This window comes from Macaca mulatta, chromosome 15 (genome assembly GCF_049350105.2).
Source record: "Macaca mulatta isolate MMU2019108-1 chromosome 15, T2T-MMU8v2.0, whole genome shotgun sequence".
Taxonomy (NCBI): Eukaryota; Metazoa; Chordata; class Mammalia; order Primates; family Cercopithecidae; genus Macaca; species Macaca mulatta.
The window spans coordinates 89,240,367-89,257,980 of NC_133420.1; the positions used below are offsets into that span (position 1 = coordinate 89,240,367).

The 17,614-nt window shown below is 35.9% G+C and overlaps 1 long non-coding RNA gene across 2 annotated transcripts in view; it reads left to right on the forward strand.

Moving 5' to 3' along the window:
- Window positions 1–17,614, forward strand: part of LOC144334859 (uncharacterized) — a 1,627,235-nt gene that overhangs the window by 569,751 nt on the left and 1,039,870 nt on the right. For both annotated transcript variants that reach the window (XR_013405115.1, XR_013405114.1), the window contains exon 3: window positions 9,163–9,235. This is a non-coding gene — a long non-coding RNA (uncharacterized LOC144334859). The remainder of the gene's footprint in view (window positions 1–9,162; window positions 9,236–17,614) is intronic.

Here is a 17,614-nt window from a genome sequence, read left to right on the forward strand (position 1 = left end):
TTTACATGTTACAGGGATTCAAAGACTTTTTCACAAATACATTCATATTAGGTAAATAAATAATCTCCTGGAAATGTTCTTTCCGTTTGCAATAAATTATTGTCAAGATTTTTAAAATTCTGGATAATTACTTGTCATTTAGATTTATTTGAATGAAGTCTGGTGGGGAGAAGGACAGTGTATGCTACTGTTGGTACCAAGCTACACCTACCCATGTAGCCTTCAGTCTTCTATTTGCATCTCCCTCATCTGGGGGTTCTCTAATTTTCTCAGTTCTTTGTATTTTACCTTCCACAATCAGCATCATCTCTGTCAGTTTCTTCACCAACACTAATGTATTAGCAGTCCTGCTAGTAGCTCTGCTTGTTACCTTTCCTGAGGGTAACTGCATCTTAATAAGGATCCCAGCATATGGCAGTAGTCTAAAAGTGCTGAGGGTGGAATTCTACCCCAGAGCAGGGATAGCAGCATTCTCAGTTCTCAGGAAATGGTCTGGACAGAGAGTTTTCTTTTCTGCAGCTCTATAGAGCTACCTTTGTGTAAGTTGGCAATCTATGGTGCTTTAATAGATTGCATTTAATAGATTAATCTACTTTGAGGATTCATCTCTGAGTCTTCTATCTCTGCATGCCTCTTTATGCTGATTCCTCTGAACTGCATAATAGTATGGCAGAAATGGAACAAATTTTAAATTACACATAGAGAAATGACCCCTGTGGCAGCTGAACAGGTGAAAGGGGGGTTAAATTTGCTCTTATCTTTTATATGCCTACAGGGCCTTATTTGCTGGTGTTTAAATCTCTGGAAAAAAGCAGTCGAAAGTTTTAGCATTTTGCTACCTCTGCTACTGTGTTCCCACAGGGGCAGTGCCCTATTTCTTAACATTATTCATTGTCGTTCTGCTTCTAAACAGCAATACTTCTGAGGATGATTGTGTAGTACTGCAGATGCTGCTTTACTTCAGCTAGGAATACATTCCAGAAATTCTGTCACTGAAGATGTGCTTCTAAGGAGGATGTTATTTTGCCATGAGCAGATGAGATCATATGTTATATTTAGGATTCATAGGGAAGGCAACTCTTAATGGGTTACAGCATAGATCTAAAGTTTATATGTTATTTAAGTTACATTAACTTTAAGAAATGAATTTTCTTCTTTGTCCAAGGTAATGCAGTTTTGTAAAAGTGCTTAATCATTTTCTGTATATGATTGTGCAAAGAAAATTATAATTTCAGTAAAATTAGACCAGTTTGTGACATTTTCATATCATTGATATCTAGACTGCTGAGATTTTTTAATGTTTCTTTCTCATATTACATTTTGTAATGAATCTAGTAAAACCTCTAATATAACACAGCAATTGAAGGATTTTGCACCTTCTCCACTCCTTGATTTTATACGCTAGAAAATAAAAAATTTGAAATAGTTGCTCTAAAACATAATATGCTTATTTCAGTAGTCCTATCTTATTTTAGGTGCTTTAAAAGTGGGTTATTGACCTACTCAGAAAGCTATTTTCTGTAAATAAGATCTAAAAGTCTGGTTTTTTGAGCCTTATTTTCCTAGAAATCAATTCCACTGAATTTCACATTTCTATTTATTTTCTTTCTAGCACATTCAAAATAAAAATTGAAACCTCTTCAAGGATATAGTCAGTCTTTCCATAATTTCAAGCTACCTCAAGATACAACTACACATTTCTCAAATGACAAATTTTTGTGTGGGCATGAAAAAACAAAATATCATTTACAATAGTTATATTTAAAAGCTGTTTTCTTTCACTAGCGGCATAATGTGCTTTTGTGAGTTGTTTAAATATATTTTTCTTTTAGAGAAAGCATGTGCTTTTATGAAAAATTATGTTTTTACATTCTTGTTTTTCAAAAACAGTGAAATACATTTACTTTAAGCAAATGAAAAACATTTAAAAATGTATCACTCTTCAAGACAGCAAATAGAAATTGTGAAACAAAAACAATCTCACCCACATTACAGTAAATTTGGTTAGCAAGAGGGTGGAGTTGCACAATAATAGCTCTTAAGCAGATTATCTAATTTTCAAATAGCACATATTGCACTTTGTGTGAAACTGAGATGGAAAAGCACATTTCAATTTGACTGAGTACCTTTAAAAGTGAGGTTTATCAGTGCTCAATTTAATTTTGCATTTAATACATTTTTATTAGATTCATTTCTTCTCTCTCATTTTTGAAAGAATCTTTTATTGCTAGGGAAGAAAATGCTTAAGCCATTTTATACTATGACTACTGATTTAGGAAGAAGTGAACTATGTGAATTTCATAAACAAGCCTGCAGAAACCAAATATAGCCTCTGGTTGCTAAGTAGCTTGCTGCTGATTCTCCCTACATAGCTGGGTAGTGTGTTAAGTTGAGAGGATCACTGATGTTTATTTGGAAGAACAAGGGTGAATAAGCCGTGATTGCATCCTACACTCAGGGTACTGGCAATTAGGTTATAGCAATTTGGCTGCCTGTATAATTGGAATTCTCAGTATGTAGTCTGGGCAGAAGCACATCTGCTCCTGGGACCCCTTATTAGGTGTATCTAAAATGTTTCGACCAATTGTTGAATGTGCTGGATGGCTATCCATTTATTCAAAGCTACATCCAGCATGTATAAAAACTGTCAGTGTTCCTAATTCAATAACATCAAACTACAACAAACTGGGAAGACTTTCGAGTTCTCTGGTCAACAGCACATTCATTTTTATGAATCCGTTTAACCAAAAAAAGCTTGCTTCTGTCACTTCTTTCTCTAATTTGAGCTTCGTTTTCTAGATAGAGTTTTACCTACCAAACACTGATTTTGCTGCTGTCATTCACTATTTTCATTCCAGTCCTATCCTCACTTTGCACCAAAGCTATGCATTACTAAAAACAATGTGTACGCCTTTGAAATTCTGACTGCTATGCATTTGAACTAAAGGCAATTTAGGAGAATGGCATTTAAGCTTCTGAATTTTTTCTTTAGAAGTTAGAAAAATTAAAATTGTGAAGCTCAAATTTTAAATCACAGATGTCTCATATTCTTTGTTTGACAGACATAATATTGTTTTATTGATTGTTTTAATCTTTAAATTTTGTCCTCTCTATGATTCACATGATGATACAAAAGCAGTCGTATCCAATTTGATAAATTTATCTCAGTCAGAAGGTTAAAGCAGAATTAAAAAAAAGTCTTAGAATTCATGTAGTAAAATCATACCCCTTTGTTTTTTTCCCCCATAAAAGAAAACTGAGGGCCATACTTAGTGACTTTTCTTAGAACACAGATAGATAGGACATTTTAACCCAGGAGTTTAGATCATAAGCTAAGTGTTCTTCATATAACGAAAATATTTTTCAGGTGGAAATTAAAATGAGTTTGAATTCATAATAGTAATCTAGCTTATTTGTGTAACTTTCCCCATTTTATATTGCAACTTCTATTGTATATATGTAAACATACACAGATAATAGAGATTTATATACCTTACATTTTGGTAGAGATTTATATACCTTACATTTTGGTAGAGAAAACTCATATGGATACTTTTTTCTCAATACTTTATTTTGGCATAGTATTCAAATAATTGGCTATAGGGACATGGACAATTGGGATGTTTTGGTCTTTACCTGACAAATAAAGTATGGTCTTTCTTTGTATTCATTTTCTGTTGATTCAAATAAAAGTTTTAAATTGTCACAATAGAAATAGGATAATCACTTTTATTTCATAATTTTTGTAGATGATTTCAAGTTTTTTGGGAATTCAATTATAATGTTGATGATTTGAATTTAATTCTATAGGAAATTGAGTTATAGAGATGGGAAGAGTGTTGTGAACAACAAACCTACCACATGCCTATACACCTTTTTTATGTAGCCAATTGAAAACTAAGATGGCATTTAGGGTAACTTTTTTCATAGTCATACATTTTTGTACCTAGACTCATTGTAAGCAACACAAGAATAAAGTGTTTAGAATCAAGATCAGAGATTAAAGTTTATGGTCAGTGTTAGAGGCTAGTGTAAAGGGCAATAATTGTTCACACAATCTGGGAGATAAGTGAAGATCTAAACCAAGGTCAGGGCCATAAGGATTGAGGGGAGAGAATAGATACAATAATAATACAATGTTTTATACCTGTAATCTAGAGAACTAAGTGATTACAGTTCTCTGAGAATAGATGAATAAAAGAAAAATATAAAGTGAGTTCAAATTATCTGATTTGTGCAACTGGGCAAATATTTTCAAGGTGTAATAGTAAAGTGTGTAGGCAGTCTGTTCAGGTCCCATCTCCAATAATTATTAGCTGTGTGATTTCAGGCAAGTAATTTTACCTCTTTGAGGATCAGTTCTGTGATTTTCAAAATGGTGATAATATTAGTATCTCCAATATGAGATTGTGGAGTAACCACATAAGATATCAGAAGTGTAAGATACATCATAAGTGCTTAATCAATGTTACCTATTGTTATTGTTCACTGAGATAGAGAACACTAAATCAGATTAATAGAATAAAGGTAATTGGATATTTTCACAAGTTGAATCAAAGGTGTCTTTAGGATATTCATGTAAAAATGTCCAATTTAGGGGCTATCTATTTGGGATTTACAGTAATAGGCTATTATTCAAGCCATGGCTTTGTATTAAGCCATCATGAGAGATGTTATAGAATGATAAGGGCAAAATGTTAAAGATGAAGTCCTGAGAAGAAATATCATGAGATATACATGATCTATAATTAAGAGGGAATAAATCGAGTTATAGGAAGAAAAAAAGAGAACAGTAGCATCATGGAAGTTAGGAGATAAGTTGTAAAATGGTACCCATGTTCAGTAGAACAAAATATTAGATGTGACAGATAAAATAAATGCAAGTCTGCATTTGGAATTATCAATATGAAGGTCATTGGCAATTTCAGACATGTCAATGTCAGTAGATAGATTCTCATGTACAAGGTGTGACGAAAAGGTTTGGAAATAGAGGTAGTGAAATTAAACTACTTTTTGAGAGAACATGACTGAAAAGAAAATGAAGAACATAATAACTATATAGGATACAAAGCCTTTAAGAGATTTGTTTGTTTTGTTTTTCTTTCTCATTTAAGATGAGATATTTGAACTCTCTTTAAAGCTACCTTCAATAGAATTATTTTCTAGATATTGAAGTTTCAGGTTAACAAAACATCTTTTTGCATGTAAGATAAATGACATATTTTCCAAGAAAACAAAGATTGATGCTCTCTCAAATATTAGTCATCAATTCCCATGGAAAACTTGTCTTGGTTAAACCACCCTTAAATGTAAAGTGAATGTGTCAGTTTCTGAATTAGCTTGTTTTTTCACTGCTATAAAGAAATACTCAAGACTGAGTAATTTATAAATAAAAGAGGTTTAATTCGTTTACATTTCCACAATACACAAAAGCATGGCTAGGGAGGCCTCAGGGAGCTTTTACTCATGGCAGAAGGTGAAGCTAGAGCAGGCATCTGCATATGTCCAGAACAGGAGGAAGGGTACAGAAAGGTGCTGCACACTTTTAAACAACCAAATCTCATGGTTACACACTCATGCTACAACACCACCAAGGGGGATGGTTTTAAAATATTAGAAACTGACCCCATGATATAATCACCTCCCACCAGGCCCCACCTCCAACATTGAGGATTGTGATTTGATATGAGATTGGGTGGGGACAAAGATCCAAGCCATATCAGTTTTCTATTTTAAATATTATTTTGTGGTACATGGTGCTATAATCCCAGCACTTTGGGAAGCTGAGCCACAAGGACTGTTTGAGTCCAGGAGTTCAAGACCATTCTGGGCAACATAGTGAATCCCCGTCTCTACAAAACAAAACATTAAAAAATTAGCTAGGCATGGTGGCACATACCTGTAGTTCCAGCTACTTCAAGGAGACTGGGTTGGTAGGATCACTTAAACCTGGGAGATTGAAGCTGCAGTGAACCATGATCATACCACCGCACTCACCTTGAGAAACAGAGTAAGGTCCTATCTAAATAAATAAATACATAAATAATAAGAATCTGGCTCAAGCCTGTAATCCCAGCACTTTGGGAGGCCCAGGTGGGCAGATCACGAGGTCAAGAGAGCAAGACCATCCTGACATGATGAAACCCTGTCTCTACTAAAAATACAAAAATTAGCTGGGTGTGGTGGCACATGCCGGTAATCCCAGCTACTTGGGAGGCTGAGGTAGGAGAATCACTTGAACCCAGGAAGCAGAGGTTGTAGTGAGCTGAGATCGCACCACTGCACTCCAGCCTGGTGACAAAACCAAACTCCATCTCAAAAATAAAATAAAATGAGATAAAATAAAATAAAATAAAAATTATTTGTGCTGTTTGTAGAACCCTGGCAAAATATGTGTGTGTGTGTGCATGAGTGTGTGTGTGTGTGCCTTGCTGCTATTTGATTTGATATCTAAGTGATCAGTTCGTTTTACAGTGGACTACGATCTGAATATGATGCTTAAATGCTGATAAACTTGATGCTTAATAAGCAAATGGACTTCAGAATGTTTATCCAGGCTTAACAGTAAAATACATCAGGGAATTAAGTATGTGGGTAACATGTTGATGATCATTTACCTGTCAACAATCTACCATTTTTATGTCTTAGATATCAAGAAGAAAGGGATCCAAATAGGCCTGAGAAAGCAGAGATTCCACTAGTGTATGTAGACTGTCAGCCCTAACCTGTCCTGACTTTTATTAAAATAATTAATAAATGTGTATCTTTCATTGAAATACTTAATACTACATTTATTTGGGAGATATGCAGTATGAGTATCAGTGGGTGTACTGCCAGATACCAATGTTGAATATCCAAGAATAAAGCTTATTTTAGACCTACAGACCAGTGGGAATCTGAAATATTCATTGGTCAGGTATGTTCCACCCCATGATTTAGACACTTACCTATGTCCTCTGAAGTTTTAAACACAAACAAATGAAGATATAGGTTTTCTGCTTCCTGAACAAGGGCCAAAGTTAGTTGTCAGAAGCATGCTGTCTTGCTGGTATTTACTCACTTATCTTTTCATGCCTAATTTTTAAATGAAGTATACTGTTATTATTAAGCAGGAAACCACTAATAAGGAATTTCATGAATAAGGAACTTAAGCTAGCATAGTTGGGCACCATAACATTTGGGATGGGGGAAATGGACTGTAAGATAGGTCTGGAGTTGTTAATTAGCAGGGTGGTGAGACTGAAGGAAGGCTGAAATGATGAGGGTGTGGAGAGGTAGACCAAGGGTCAACCTAGATAGGGAAGTAAGAAGAGCCAGAAATTAAAGACTTAAATGTAAAACCTAAAACTATATATATATATAGTTATATATATATATATATATATATAGTTATATATATATATACCCAGAAGATAACCTAGGCAATACCATTCAGGACATAGGCATGGGTAAAGAGTTCATGACAAACATGCCAACAGCTATTGCAACAAAAGTAAAAATCAACAAATGAGATCTAATTAAACTAAAGAGCTTCTGCACAGCAAAAGAAATTATCAACAGATAGACGACTTACAGAATGGGAGGATATTTGATATTTTTGCAAACTATTCCTATAACAAAGGTCTAATATCCAGTATCCGTAAGGAACATAAACAAATTTATAAGAAAAAAAAAAAAAACCCATTAAAAAGTGGGCAAAGGCCATGAACAGGCACTTCTCAAAAGAAGACCTACATGTGGCCAACAACCGTATTGGGAAAAAGCTCATCACTGATCATTAGAGAAATGCAAATTAAAGCCACAATGAGATATTATCTCACACCAGTCAAAATGGCTATCATAAAAAGTCAAAAATAGTACAAGCTGGCAAGGTTGTAGAGAAAAAGGAATGCTTATACACTGTTGGTAGGAGTGTAAATTAGTTCAACCACAGTGGAAGACAGTGTGGAGACTACTCAAAGACCTTAAGACAAAAATAATATCGATCCAACAATCCTATTACTAGCAATCCTATTACTATATACTCAAAGAAATATGAATTGTTCTATTATAAAGACATATGCACGTGTATGTTCATTGCAGCACTATTCACAACAGCAAAGACATGTAATCAACCTAAATGACCATCAATAATAGACTGCATAAAGAAAATGTGCTACATATATATATGGAATACTATGCAGCCATAAAAAAAGAACAAAATCATGTCCTGTGCAGGGACTTGGATGGAGCCAGAGACCATTATCCTTAGAAAACTAAAGGAACAGAAAGCCAAATACTACATTTTCTCACTTATAAGTGGGAGCTTAATGATGAGAACACATGACACACAGATGGTAATAACATACACTGGGGCCTATTGGAGGGGGGAGGTTGAGAGGAGGGAGAGGATCAGGAAAAGTAACTAATGGATATTAGGCTTAATACCCTGGTGATGAAATAATCTGCACAACAAACGCCTGTGACACATATGTTTCCCTATGTAACAAACCTGCACACATGTACCCCTGAACTTAAAAGTTCTTAAAAAAAAAAAAAAAAAGTAGAACCAGGAGCTGAGACAGAATGTGAGAAGAAGAAAGAGTAAAAGGCAAGAATTTATGTGGAAGAAATGATTTAGTGAAAGGAATAGTGGTTAAATAATTAGAGGTTATTGTAAGAAAGATAGAATTGCAGATAAATTTAGTTTTAGCTTTATTTGTGAATTGAAGACAATCGTTTGCCATTTTAAAAAAGTGGGTTTGTAGTTAGTCAACAAATTAACATCCTACAGCATGAGCTTTTATATCAGAGCAAATTTTTTTTTCCATATGAATTTTAGAATAGTTTTTTCTTATTCTGTGAAGAATGACAGTAGTAGTGAAATAGGAACAGCATTTAATCTGTAGATTGCTTTGGGCAGTATAGCCATTTTAATGATATTGATTCTTCCAAAAGATTCTGTATATTCTTTAAATATTATTGGCTACAATACTTTACATCAAGGAAATAATATAGACTCTCATTTTAGGATATCATTTCTTAGCATTAATTTGTTAACTTCATTTATCTCTAAGGTAGTTTTTACTGTTCTCCTTTTTTATCTGAACAACTGACTTAAATGTGACATAATACAACTGCCAGAAAATGTGAATTAAAGCTATCTCTCACTTTTCCTTCCAGGGAAATCTTGAGGAGTTTGATACTTTTCATCCTCCAGCCATAAAATCATCTTGTGGGGGGAGGCTGTACACTGGTAAGTCTCACTCATTCTAATTTTTCTCTTTAATGCTCAATATAATACAGTCTTTGACTTGGTTTTAATGTACAACTAGCATGACTCAAAAGATATCAACATCATTGCTTGGCTAATTATAGAATAATTCTTTTTTGAAAAAACGTATAATATGATTTCACTTTTCCTTCTCATTACTCTAGTAATAGGAGTGCTATTAAAACTCATAGATATAAAATGAAAATTATGTGCTGGAATGGAAAGTAATATTTTTTAATTTTAAAATTGTGCTAGTATTACTTACAGCTAATTTTTAGAATATTATATATATTTACACCTTGGCTCACAAGCAATAGTTGAGTGAGGATCCACGAAGAGATCTGAAGCTATGATTTTTAAAAAGCTAATACACTATACTTATTATATATAAATTTTATGCCATAAAGTCAAATATGTAACCATTATGTTTCGATGCATTGTTTCTCTCTTACCAGTATATAGCATTAGTATTTCTTGGTATCATGTTTCTGAGCAACACTCCTCCCAATTTGCCATCGCTCTCTCGCTCTCTCTCTCTCTCTCTCTCTCTCTCTGTCTCTCTCTGTCTCTCTCTCCCTCCCTCCCTCATTTACAGGTACACATACAGAAACACACTCACACACACACACACACACTTACATGCTCCTTAAAATATTTATCACATCCAGGTCACCATTAGTTAATTTCAACTTCCCCAGTTCATGTAAACTACAGACTCAGCAGCACTTCTCATGCCCTCACTTTCTGATTAGTGGAGGTTTGGGTGGAATACCTCATTAGTTACAAATGCTCAATCTGCACCCAAGTTCATATACATTGCTATAAAATCATGTAAATTTACTACTATCTTTATAGTAGTAAAAAATATAAACTGCATACAGTTGAAATGTAGAAAGATATAACAACAAAGTCATGTATAGAAATTAATTAGAATAAGATTTTGGGAATCTCAATCCTAAAAATCCCCTGCTTTTCCTGATTTTTATCTACTTCCAGAAGTTCTATTTGATACTCAAGGACTCTTCAAAAACACTAATTCTAAGCATTAGATTGAACAGATATATTGCATGTTGCAAGGTAGCAAGTGTGTTTTTACATTTATACATACAAATAAGCTTGTACATGTGGCTGATGTGGAAAAAATTCACTATAGCAAGAGTTTGAGGAGACTTAGAAGAGTCCCTAGTGATCTTATTTGAATATTCCTATTCTGGAAAGTCTAGGGAGTGAAAGAATTTCAGGAAGGTAGTTATATAGAGAATCAAAGTGCCAAATAATAGGGAAGGATAACTTGTGTCCCATAGAATAGCTCCAAAGATACTTTGGCAAGTTGCCATCTGTTGACACACATCATTTATGATCACTGTATTGTAGAATCCCTTAGTCATGGATAAGCTTACTAATTTTTTTCTTAGTAATGTCTTTAGTTTTGGGCTACCAGATGTTATACTATGAGGAGAAAAGAGGAAAATTAAATGGCTATAGTAAGAAACCATTTAACCCAAGTTGTTTCTGCATGTGTGAACCACCAATTCTATAAAATAGTTGTTTTTCAGTGTATCAGATAACATCCTTTGTTGAGTATTAATCTAGATGTTCCCATTCCTACTCCTTCCAATAGTAGCTTACATTTAATCAACCTTCAGTTCAAATCGAAAACCAGGCAGGTAGGATGTTAAGTGACAAATTCAAGACATTCCAGCTAGCCAGCTTTCATCAAATCTTTAATATGAAAACATTCCTAATTCCTGATTCCACTTATTTGAGACTTCTCATTGAAAACCTAATAATGCTGAAACAATTCAAAATCCTTTTAAATGTTCTGTTATCCAGAAATCAATTCACCATCTCTTGTCTTCAAAAAATGTGCACACCTTTCTGAAAAACAGATATATATTGTGTCTACATCATTCCTTTGATCTATGAATGTAGTAAACTCTATAAAAAAAGAAAAATAGGCTCTGCTGGCACAACTCGGTGAATCCTTAATGACGTATTTGTATTAGGGACAGAACTAATAGGATATATATATGTATATGGAGTTTTTTAAGTATTCCACAATAGGCTGTCTGCAAGTTTGAGGAGGAGGAGAGCCAGTCCGAGTCTCAAAACTGAAGAACTTAGAGTCCAATGTTCCAGGGCAGGAAGCATCCGTCACTGGAGAAAGATGTAGGCTGTGAGGCTAGGACCGTCTTGCCTTTTCAGATTTTTCGGCCTGCTTTATATTCACTGGCAGCTGATTAGATGGTGCCCACCAGATTAAGGGTGGGTCTGCCTTCCCCAGCCCACTGACTCAAATGTTAATCTCCTTTGGCAACACCCACACAGACACAACCAGGATCAATACTTGCATCCTTCAATTCAATCGCACTGACACTCAGTATTAACCAGCAAAATATTGATTATGGCATTTTTCACAGGACACTCAGCTGTTAGATAATTCACTTAAATTCAACTATATTTTGGGGATCAATTTCTGCCTAACCAAGTCATAGTCCATATTATTTAGCTTGTCTTAAAAAAATTACTACCTGGCACTATGTTCTCTATACTTGGACCCTGCAATTTGTCCATATTTTTCCTCTATAGAAAGACAAGGACAGATAGATTAATCAGTTTTGGTCTCTCATTTTGTATTGGTTTTTTTCTGAGTAGTCTTTCACTTCACAAAGATATCTGTGTTATCTACTATCTACCAAACACTTAAATAGGGAAAAGTTAGTTTGCTACTTTCCCAGAACACAATGAAGATTTAAGCAGCTTTGTACTCAAAGTTCAAGGTTGCTTATGAATAAAATGACAAACCATAGAGTCCGAAGGTGAAGATGAAGCGGAATGTGAGTATGACAAATTACTTGGTTTGTATCTTCGCTAAATAATCCATGGGCAGTGCTCAGGACACAAGGCCCCATTGATCAAAACCAAGATTTTCTCAACTGTAATTTTTCTATTGGATAGATTCTCCATGTGGACTCCAGTCCTTTTCTCACCCATCACCAGGCCCCTCATATATTTGACCCTTCTTATTCCCGTGAGCCTTCCCTTCTCCCAGGTATCCCTCCTAGGGGTTAACATTAGTCTAGTCACTCATGTTTCTTCTCTTTTCAGTCTATAGCTTTCATGATAGAACTCATCTACCCTTGTAGCTTCAAGGGTCATTTCTATTTCGTGACACTCAAATCAATATGTACCCCTAAGGCCTCATTTTTGATAAACAAATCAACATATCTATTTGACAGCACACTAGCTTCTTACCTTACAATATGTGAAAATTGAGTTCATAATATTTTCCCAATATTTTCCCACAAACCCCTTTCTTTTGTTTTCCCATTTCTGTTAAAGGGTCATCTACCCAGTTTCCCCAAAAGAAACCTAGAAATATATTTGACTCCTTTCTCACCTTCTCACCTATCTTAACATTTTACTCACAAAATCTTGTCAAAGCCATTGTGTTAGTCCATTTTCATGCTTCTGATAAAGACATACCTGAGACTGGAGCAATTTACAAAAGAAAGAGGTTTAAGAGACTTACAGTTCCACATGTCTGGGGAGGTCTCACAATCATGGTGGAAAGTGAGAAGCACATCTCACAGGGCGGCAGACAGGATAAGAAAGCTTTTGCAGGGAAATTCCAGTTTTTTAAAAACCATCAGATCTTGTGAGACTTATTTACTATCAGGAGAACAGCACAGAAAAGACCTGCCCCCATGATTAATTACCTCCCACCTTTGCCCTCCCACAACACATGGAAATTCAAGATGAAATTTGGATGGGGACACAGCCAAACCATATTTTTCTATCCCTGGCCCCTCCTAAATGTTATGTTCTCATATTTCAAAACCAATCATGTCTCCCTAACAGTACCCCAAAGTCTTAATTCATTTCAGTATTAACTCAGAAGTCCACAGTCCAAAGTTTCATCTGAGACAAGGCAAGTCCCTTCCACCTATGAGCCTGTAAAATCAAAAGCAAATTAGTTACTTCCTAGATACAATAGGGATACAGGCATTGGGGCAATACAGCCATTCCAAATGGGAGACATTGACCAAAACAAAGGGCCTACGGACCCCGTGGAAATTCAAAGGTCACCAGGGCGGTCAAATCTTAAAGCTCCAAAATGATCTCCTTTGACTCCATGCCTCACATCCTGGTCATGCTGATGGAAAAGATGGGTTCCCATGGTCTTGGGCTGCTCTGCCCCTGTGGCTTTGCAGGGTACAGCCTCCCTTCCAGCTGCTTTCACAGGCTGGCATTCAGTGTCTGTGGCTTTTCCAAGCGCATGATATAAGCTGTCAGTGGATCTACCATTCTGGGGTCTGGAGGATGGTGGCTCTCTTCTCACAGCTCCACTAGGCAGCACCCCAGTGGGAGCTCTCTGTGGAGGATCCAACCCCACATTTCCCTTCCACACTGCCCTAGCAGAGGTTCTCCATGAGCAACCCACCCCTGCAGCAAACCTCTTCCTGGACTTCCAGGCGTTTCCATACACTTGAAATCTGGGCAGAGGTTCCCTAACTCCAATTCTTGACTTTTGTGTAGTCACAGGCTCAACACCACATGGAAGCTGCCAAGACTTGGGGCTTGCACCCTCTGAAGCCATGGCCCGAGCTCTATATTGGCCCCTTTCAGCCAGAGCTGGAGCAGCTGGGACACAGGGCATCAAGTCCCTAGGCTGCACACAGCCCAAGGAACCTGGGCCCCACCCACAAAAACCACTTTTTCCTCCGAGGCCTCTGGGTCTGTGATGGCAGAGGTTGCCGTGAAGACCTCTGACATGCCCTGGAGACATTTTTCTCATTGTCCTGGTGATTAGAATTTGAATCCTTGTTACTTATGCAAATTTCTGCAACCAGCTTTAATTTCTCCACAGAAAATGGGATTTTCTTTTATATTCTGTTTTCCTTATAAAATTGAATGCCTTTAACAGCACCCAAGTCACCTCTTGAATACTTTACTGCTTAGAAATTTCTTCCACCAGATATCCTAAATCATCTCCCTCAAGTTCAAAGTTTCACAAATTTCTAAGGCATGACCAGAATGCCACCAGTCTCTTTGGTAAGAAATAGCAAGAATCACTTTTGCTACAGTTCCCAACAAGTTCCTCATCTCCATCTGAGACCCCCTCAGCCTGGATTTCATTGTCCATATCATTATCAGCATTTTGGTAAAAGCCATTCAACAAGTCTCTAGGGAATTTCAAACTTTCCTACATTTTCTTGTCTTCTTCTGAGCCCTCCAAACTGTTGCAACCTCTGCCTGTTACACAGTTCTAAAGTCAATTCCACAAATTTTTAGGTATCTTTTCAGCAGCACGCCACTCTACTGATACCAGTTTACTCTATCAGTCTGTTTTCACACTGCTGATAAAGACATACCCAAGACTGAGCAATTTAAAATAAAAAGGAGGTTTAACGGACTTACAGTTCCACATGGCTGGGGAGGCCTCACAATCATGGCAGAAGGTGAAAGGCATGTCTCACATGGCAGCAGACAAGAGAAGAGAGCTTGTGCAGTGAGACTTCATTTTTTAAAAACCATCAGATCTTGTGAGACTTATTCACTATCATAAGAACAGCACGAGAAAGACCCACCCTCATGATTACCTCCCACCAGATCCCTCCCACAACACATGGAAATTCAAGATGAGATTTGGGTGGGGACAAAGTCAAACCATATTACCCATCAATGGACAGGTGGGAAATATTATAGGAATAAGAAAAGTGTAATCCAATATATTTGTAAGTCATGTTTAAAATTCATCAGTGGAAACAAAATCCATTAGGAAAAACAAAATAATCACCCTCATCTAAAGGAGAAAAAGGCAATTCATATCAAAGTAAGAGGTAATGCTCTCATATTTCACCATTTAGTTCAATGCCTTTTACTGGAAACTTCAATCTCTATTATTTTATTTCATTAATACTTTAGCAGTTTCTATTACATATATGTGCATATGTATTTACATAAATATTTTTAGAAAAAATATATTTTTGCCATAACCGTGGTAAGTTCAATGTTCAAAATTTTTCAATAGACAGTGTCAGCGAGAATCACCTTATGTGCCATATATTATTATAACAAATGCTTCCACATATATTATCTGAACATGTATGTTCTTCTCTTATCCTTTTATATTTTATAATACATGTGACATGCTTACACCTGACCAAATATTAATTGTGTTTTGGTACTTTTGTATAGAAACTTAGCACAGCCAAAATACTGTTGGAAGGAGGTACCTATGTGTCTCTCCATGATGGTGAGCCATGTTTGCGAACTACAGAATCTTTATTTCCCTGACAGTTTGGAAAAGGTCAAATTCTATCTGCCTCTCTTTCCCCCCAGCTTTAATGCCTGTGCTTTTATCTCAAACAACTATTTTTAACAACATGATGAAAAGTCCCCATTCATTCACTAAACATATATTTTAATTACTGGAAGAAGAAATTTTGGTTACCTACAGATATATGACATAATATAATCATTCACATTGTATTTCACTTTCTATTTATTTATAGTAGACATTTCCCCCCAAGTGTAAGATTTTCAGGAATCTGACTCTAATTCCTATCAATGGCCAGAGTGAACTGAATTAATAGAAAGAATTACCCCTTTTTATTTATTTTACCAAGGCCAAGTCTCTAGAGAAATTCTTTATTATTGCAGACAATACATTCTCTGGTTTGCTGGCTGGCTTTAATGGGATGTTAAAATCGATTGGAGCTATTTCTCTGTCACCTGAGAAGCACTGTAGGTTTTGTGGTGTGTTGCAATTTCATATCCTTCTCATGTCTTTTTTTTTTTTTTTTAAGACACTCGCTAAACCAAGTGTCTTACTTGCTTGTGAGACCACAACTTCCTTTTTCTGAGGAAATAATTCTTGTAAATGTATAATGTACATGGAATCCAGTCCCCACCGTGATAGTTGTGTCAAAGTCATGATACATAATATTGTCTATTGTAAAAACTACACTGAAATCGTGGGGAGGTTCAGATTTTGCTGTATGCAATTACTGACAGTGCTCCTCCACTGAGAAAACAGTGCCCCCTTGTGATGGCAGGTTTATTACTGTAACTGTACTGTGACTGCTCCGGATGAGCACAGATTGTGGGCTAAGATAAACAAAATGATTTTTTGTCTATCTTTGTCTTTTTTAATTCACTCTATTAAAACAGTTTTTTTCCATGACTCTTGAGAAACTTAGGCAGGTCATTTGACTTTTCCAGTAATTTTTAGATGCTAAAAAATATGTTCACAATCATTTCAGATCTTTTAAACAATGTCAGTTTATGTCCAGTCCCATGGTTATTTAATGCTGAGACCTCTCTTCTTGGCCAAGTTTGTGCCATTTGTAGGCTAGTAGTCTAAGAAAGATGAGGTCATCAGCTTCCTTCCATCTCCTTGTTCAATCTTTGTACTATTTCTCTTCCTCCAGCTAGCCAAAGGCAGTTTCAGAATGTTTGGCTTTGGGACATGGTGAGAGAAATGTGTGAGGAACAGCCAAATTTTTAGTTAACGGGCATTGGCTTGGACTGGTTATTATTTAAAGCTGGCACTTTCTTATCAGTACATTTGTGGTTTCTCCAGAGACACCATCAATTGCAAGAGACACATTAGAGCAGCATTGGTTATGCAAGTGGTGAACTCTACTGAGATCCATTGCTTAACCCTTCCTTGGCCCTGAAGTATCCTGAGTTAATCTCTAGTTTCTCTTTCTTGAGATCTGTTCATGCCTGCCTGGGCTTCCTTTTGTTAGGATCTTTTCTTACCCTTTCTATTTCTCAAGTGGTGAGGTTGAAATGTTCTGTGAACTGTAGCATAGGTGTTTAATTTAATCATCCACATGGTTTCCTTGGAGTCTTTCTATCTTGACTTGGGATGAATAGGTTACACCTCAAATGTTTTTAAAGTCAGTGGGGGCAGCACAGCTCTCTCCAAGGAAATAATCTTCAAATATCATCTAATTTCTTACTTCCTAAAAGTGAGTGAGGGATTTAAAGGTTATCTAAATTTTTTTTAAAGTTTCTCAGATGTATCTAAAATTTACATTGTATTTGAAATGTGCTCAGCCAAACACCCATTCTAAATCTCTTTTATATGCACCAAGAGATTCTGAAAGAAATGTGCATTCTCCTATGATGAAAGTTGGCAAGATCTGGTAAAACCAGCTCAAATCTAACTGTCAAATGGTTTGTATTATGGTTATGTACATCTACACATATTTTTATAATTATCATTCTCAGGCAAAATTGCTTAATGATCATTAAATTTCTTGAAGGATTTGGACAAAACTGGAAATGTGTAAGCAGTTCAGAAATGAAACACTTGAGACTAGTGAATTAGGACATCTGACTACGTTG